The sequence below is a fragment of the Lipotes vexillifer genome, unplaced genomic scaffold (assembly GCF_000442215.2).
Source record: "Lipotes vexillifer unplaced genomic scaffold, Lipotes_vexillifer_v1.1 scaffold657, whole genome shotgun sequence".
Taxonomy (NCBI): domain Eukaryota; kingdom Metazoa; phylum Chordata; class Mammalia; order Artiodactyla; family Lipotidae; genus Lipotes; species Lipotes vexillifer.
Window position 1 is genome coordinate 1,209,547 of NW_006774518.1, and position 7,112 is coordinate 1,216,658.

The window sequence follows — 7,112 nt, forward strand, 5'->3', positions numbered from 1 at the left end:
CCCTACAACAACCAATTCTCTGAAACAAACTGGGTGTCCTACATTCAATTCAATTCTGACACTAACTACCCAGAGTTATCATAGGCCCCACAGGTCAAGGGCTCAATTCCACAAAACTGCCTCTGTTACTGGAGAGTAGGTTCTTGTCTCATCCCAGAAAGATTTCAGAGAGGAGACACAGAGGCTAAGAAAGCAAAGCGAGGATTTATTAATTGATAGTACACTCTCAGGCGGGAGAGCAGGCAGGCTCAGGTGAGAAGCTGCTCTGAGTTCCTTCGGCAAGCTGGTTATATAGGGTGTGAAAATGATTGGGCAGAAAAAATTCATTGAGGAGGGCGGGGTTTGGGGTCAAATTTCCTGATTTTCATCCCAGCCTCACCTTCCCCGGGGGAGGAGGAATTTTTGCCCTTTCTTGGTCTTGATTGTGTGTCACGGTGTCGGTGCATCATGGGTACTACTTTTCTGCAAGGCTAGTTTTATTGTAAAGAGGGCGTAACAAGCAAAAGGTTACATTTGGAAGCCAGAGATTCCCACCTTTTGCCGCCTTTCTTTGCCTCTAGGACGCCTGTCGCCTCAAGATGTAAGGTTTCCTGTCACCTGACCCATGCCCCCCACCCCCTTTCTCTGCTCATATCTAGCTACCTGCCTGCTCTAATACCTCCGCTTCAGATGCCCATCACAAGTTCAGGCCACCTGTACTTCTGACCAACCAGCTACAAAGTCAGGGTTCCTAGAACAGCTCACTAAACTCAAGAAAACATTTTTTAAAATATTTATTTATTTGCCTGCGCCGGGTCTTAGTTGCGGCACTTGGGATCTTCGTTGCAGCGTACAGGATATTTTAGTTGTAGCATGAGGGATCTAGTTCCCTGACCAGGGATGGAACCTAGGCCCCCTGGATTGGGAGCGCGGAGACTTAGGCTCTAGACCACCAGGGAAGCCCCTCAAGGGAACATTTCACATATTTTTACCAATGTATTATAATTATAATGCCGGCTGCCGTGAGCTGGTCTCCTGGAGTGACCTCTGACGTGGGAGACTGGGCTTTGTGCCTGGACCCGACCCCAGATTTCTTACCCCGACCGGGCCCCAGAGGTTTCAGAGAAGCAGAGGACTCCTGAGTGTAAGAGGGGTGGCTTTTTTTGGAATCTGGTGGGTCTTTGACGCATAGAAAGCAGGCACTTTTCTTTAGTCCTTGGAGTCAGAAGTGTTTTCGAAATCAGATTGAGGAATTTTTGAAAAAACATGGTGCGTATATAGTATATTGAATGCATAACACCCCAGGAGCCTGGGGCAGTCCCATATTTTATTACAGAAAGTAGTATCAATATTTCTGTAACAAAATATGAATTTCACTCTAAAACTATAAATAACTTCATGTCATTTCAAGCCAAGCTGTTACAAAATGAATTTATGTCACTTTGATTATTACCATCAAATGACTTATGAAAATACTCTTGGTTTTCAGAACTCTGGGGGACGTCAAAATTGTGAAGGAGGGATTGTGGAGCCGTTCTAGTTAATAATTTCACTGCCTTATTTCTCTAATCTTGTTTGTTTATGTATCACACAGTATTAAAGCAAACAATTCCTGAGCAAGCTGTTGAAAAAGTCTTAGAGTTAATACGTTTTGTTAGTCATTATTTTTTTCAACAGACAGTTAATTGATGATTTATATGTCCCAGACATTATTTTGGCACTTAGAATGGTGCAGTGTACCAAACTGATAGATAAAACCCCTGTTCTTATGGCATTTATATTATTGTGGAGTAACAAACAAAAAGCAAATAAACATATGTTGTCAGTTGGTGATGAGTGTTACAAAGAAAGTAGAGTAAGAGGGTGGATAATGGTAGGGAAACTTTTATACACAATGAGCTAGAAATGTCTCTTTGAGAAGATGATTTTTGAGCATACTTTAAAGAAACAAGGGAATGCCCTATGCTAATATCTGGGTAAGAGCATTCCACGCAGGTGTGAAGGGCCTCAGGTAGACTGCATTTAACATGTCTAAAATCGAAAAGGGTTGGAGTAGAGTGAGTATAGGAAAAAGATTACTCTTTTCATTTCTAAAATAATCATATGAATTTCCCTTACCAAGAATGTCAAGTCCTCAAATCATCTACATCACTGTTAGGCAGATTTCAAAAACCTTTTCTGTTGTGTTTTTCTTCAAGTGGTATAGGCAGTGTTTAATAATAATACATGTGGATTTTTTTAAACTGATGGCAGTTTTTCATCTTAATACTTTCTATATTTTGCAAAGGGGAGTCTCCCTGGAGTGTGAACCTATCTACAGGGACCCCTCTCCTTAGAGAAAATGACTACAGATCTTATTATTCAGAATGAAAAAAAACCAGGAGGAACCTGTGATAGTAAAGGTGGAGGAAGAGACTTTTTTGTACAAGAAATTGACTTGCAGCAGAATAGCCAGTCCAGCCAGGAAGTCTTCTGCCAACACTTTAGACGGTTCTGCTACCAGGAGACACTTGGACCCAGGGAGGCTCTGAGCCAACTCCAGGAACTTTGCTGTCAGTGGTTGAGCCCAGAGAATCATAAAAAGGAGCAGATCCTGCAGTTACTGGTGTTGGAGCAGTTCGTGGCTATCCTGCCTGAGGAGCTCCAGGCTTGGGTGAGGGAGCATCATCCATTGAATGGAGATGAGGCTGTGTCTTTGCTGGGCGATTTGCAGAGAGAACTTGATGGTCCAGAATTTCGGATGGGAAGAGGAAGCATGTTCTGCTGTGGCAATCAGACCATTAAATTAACCACATTTAATAGTTTGGTCAATAGGAAGGCAGTGAGGGTAACTGAGCTTTTGTCCCTGTCAGGAGTCATTGCTTCTGTCAGTTCCTTTTTCTGTCTCATCTCTCCTGCTAAGCCCATTCAGTCCTTTTTCCTAATCCTGTTTCCATGGGAGTTGTTTCCTAAGGTTTTAGCTCTGGTTTTCACAGTAGTTTCCTACTAAGCCCAATGGTCCCTGATTGTCTCCAGGGCACATCTCAAGCAGGTGGACAGGAAATGCTCTGGCAGGAGGTGATATCTCTGGTTGCTGCACAGCAGTCACCAAGTTGTCAGCTCTGGCACGTGGAGACCCTGCTCAAGCATGACTCTATATTCACAAAATATAGAAAGTATTAAGATGAAAACCCCATTTCCTACGAGAGAGGTGAGGAGGAGAGGGAGAAATGTATCTGGGAAGGTGGGTTAGGGTAGCAGGCGCCTACTTGGCCGAACAAAGCCATCCTTTACAACTTAATCAATAGTGTTTCTAACCCTAACTCTCACCTGAAATCCTCCCTGGTTCATCTACTCTCTCTTTACAAAGTACAACCTTTATTCTTGGTCTTTTAAGCAAAAGATTTTTATTTTATTTGTTTTCATATACCATGTTGGTTTTCATTAAAGCATTAAATTATCACATCATTCTGTTGCTTTTAATACCACCCCTGTTTTACAGTCTCCTTTACAATGACCTTCTAAATGTCCTATCCTACCCTGTATCTGTAAGTTTTCTATACCTATCAGTGATAAAGTCATCTTTTAAGCCTTTCACTTTGACTACATTTCTCCTGTCCTCTTCCACATTAAATTCTCTTGTCTTTTCATGTCAGTAGCTTCCCCTACATGTCACTCCAGTCTAGGTTTGTTACACATTTTCCTTTCCACATTCTCTACATGCCAAATGTGCTTTCCGTTTACTAAGCATCTCCCTTTTTACATCCTGATCCCCTTTAGAATCTGTCTCCAGAAAAATAGCAATAAAGTGACCAGAAGAGTCAAGAAATCAGTCCTTTTCCAGTATTTCCTTTGAGTTCAAGTGGAATCTCCATTTTAATGAGCTCGATGGGACATTTAATTTATTTCCTTAAGGCCAGATTTCACTAAAAATGTGTATTTTAGTGTGTTCATAAAGCAATACTGATGTTAGTTTGTTTGAAGGAATTATTGGTTTACACTGAATCTTCAAGCAATGTTCTATGTGGAGGAGGATTAAGACAAAGGGTTTTTCTCTCCAAGCAATAGAGGAAATACACTTTTGCCTTTCTGCTATACAGTGGGCCCTTTGTATCTGCGGGTTGCACATCCTCCTATTCAACCAAGCGTGGATCGAAAATATTCAGAAAAAAAAATTCCAGAACATTCCAAAAAGTAAAGCTTGAATTTGCAGCACACTGGCAACTATTTCCATAGCATTTACATTGTATTAGGTATTATAAGTAATCTGGAGATGATTTAAAGTATATGGGAGGATGTACATAGGTTATATGCAAATACTATGTTATTTTATATAAGGGATTTAAGCATCTTCAGATTTTGGTATGGAGGCATGGGTCGTGGAACCAATCCCCTGCAGATACCAATGGACAACTGTACTTGTATTTGAATGCAATTTAAAGTACTCTTTACACACTTAGACTTTAACAAATTAGTGCCCCTTTTTGGTGTTAAAGATTATTCTCAATCCTACCTTAGTAATTATTACATAGGTTATTTATGCCTAGGATATGTCTATTTCAACTTTCCTTTCTAGCATTTTCCTTAATTGAACATAAGAGCTATTTATTAATTGTTGGAGGAGCATGACTAGAAAAGAGATAAATGATCCCTTGGGAATTTAATATTTCATCAGTTCAAAAAGGTGACATTTCTATTGTTTACTTTTACATATGTTTAAAATCTTCCATAATAAAAAGCTTAAAAAGAAAGTGACATTTAAATGATCCATTTCCAATTTCTGAAAGTGAAACCAAACCTTAGACTGGGAAGTTGACTGCAAAGCAGGAAGTGTCCAAAGGAATGGAATCACAGAAGATGATACTCAACAGAATCTTCAGAGGCAGGAACATTTTCTTGGGGGCTCATTTTGGAGACCTTTGAGAATGCAAGGACAGGTTTGGAGGGCATCAAGGAAACGCAGAGGAAGGGAAAGAACACAAATGTGATCAGTGTGGGAAAAGCTTCATGCACATCATGAATCTTATTGTACATCAGAGAATCCACACGGGAAAAACCCTTTCAGTGTACAGAATGTGGAAGAGCCTTCAGTCAAAATACAACCCTTTTAAATCACCTCATAATTCACTCTGGCAAAAAACCTTATCAGTGTAATCATTGTGGCAAAAGTTTTAGTTAAGGCTGAGTCCTTATTAAACATCAAAGAAATCGCACTGGGGAGGGGCCTTATGAGTGCAATGAATGTGGCAAAACCTTCAGTAACAGCACAGGACTTAGCATCAGAGGTACCATACCTTAATGAAATGTTACCAGTGCAATGACTGTGGGAGGGCTTTCAGAGAAAGTTCAAACCTTACTAAACATCAGTGAATTCATACAGGAGAAAAGCCCTACGAATGTGTTGAATGTGGAAAAGCCTTCAGTGGAAGTTCTGACCTTACTAGACATCATAGAATTCACACTCGGGAGAAACCCTAAGAATGTGACAAGTGTGGGAAGGCCTTCCGACTGAGCTTACATCTTACTGAACACCAGAGAATCCACAACAAAGAAAAACCTTATGTGTAGTAAGTGTGGAAGAGCCTTTAAACAGAGATCAGGTCTTTTTCAACATAAAAAAAAAAAGCACAACTAATCAAAATCACTTGGAATTCCCTGGTGATCCGGTGGGTAGGACTCTGAGCTCTCATTGCTGAGGGCTCAGGTTTGATTCCTGGTCAGGGAACTAAAATCCCGTAAGTGGCGCGGCAAAAACAAAAAAAACCAAAATCACATTGCTTTAATTACTGTAGTAAGAATGTTAAGCAGCATTTGTTTCTCGTAGAATTCAGAGAAGCTACATGAGCACTGTCCATATCTGTCACTGTCTCAATTTCTCTGACATCAAAGTATCTACAGACTAGATTCTCTCTCAGAGTGAGCTAAGCCAGATTTTCTATTTCTAGGCCTCAAGGCTGACTAATTTAAAATGTAAAACTTCAGAATGGCCTGTTTCATCCTATCCACAATGAAATTTAGGGAAAAATGCACACCCATAACCCAGAGTTGAAAGTACCATAACATTTCTCAAGTGAGTAGTTAAAGGTTTAGGCATTGCTTTTCTTCCTCACTTTTTCTTCCTTTGCTTTATGTGTGGTGATCAAGACCTTAGTAATTTGTTAGATGTTGCTTTAAAAGGGGGTTGACATGGGGTGAGGAAAGATACTAGGTTCTAGTATCCACTACTCCACTGTGAGATCTTAGGCGAGTCGCCCACACATTCGAGGCCTTAGGTTACTCATCTGTGAATTATGGGATTAGAATATATATTCTCTCAAAGATCCCTTGAACCTCTACAATTGATTTTTGTGAATGCCTTCAAGCTTCTCTATTTAATTCCTCAACCTGACATTCAAGAGGCTCCTCTACAAATTAGTCCCAGTAAGAAATGTTATTTTCTTCACTATCCTACAAGAGCTCTCTGCTCTTACTGTATTGGTCTCACTTTCCCCAGCTCCCCCCAGTACACTCCAGCTTCCATGTCTTTGTCTTCCATTCTAACCCCCTTCATGCCCTGAATGCCCTCCTTTATCTTTGTTTCTCCAATTAAATTTGATGTATGTCTTACTGTAACTCCACTTAGAATAAACAAGTTTTCTGAGCACTGAACCTCCCAGAGGCTGTATGCAGTACTCCTAAGGTGTCACTTAAAAATGGGCTTGGGTTAAATAGTATTGACCGTCTTGAGAATCTCTCTTCCCTTTTTTTCAGACCACTTATAATACCATAGGCGTCATTTCTTTCTAATTCTCTGCCTTCCCTCCAAACTTGCGTTTCCTAAGTATCATTGTTTCAGAGGAGGAAGCAGAGATAGTGGGTTCAATCAGAGATGATGGCATCACATTTAAGGAATAAAAAAGGAAAAGAAAACCCTAGATAGGGAGTCAAAGTACAGACACCTACATCAGAACTTATGATCAGCTACTGGTAATAAAGATCTGAAAAATACACAAGCTGTATTCTTCTCGACTAAAAGAAGTCTAAAGGTAGATAGTTTAGGGTTGTTGCTTTTACTCCATGGAATCTTCAGGGATCCAGGTCCCTTCCACTTTTCACCATCCTCTGCATGGCTGCTGAAGCATCAGCCATCAATTGTACATTCCAGTCAGCAGGAA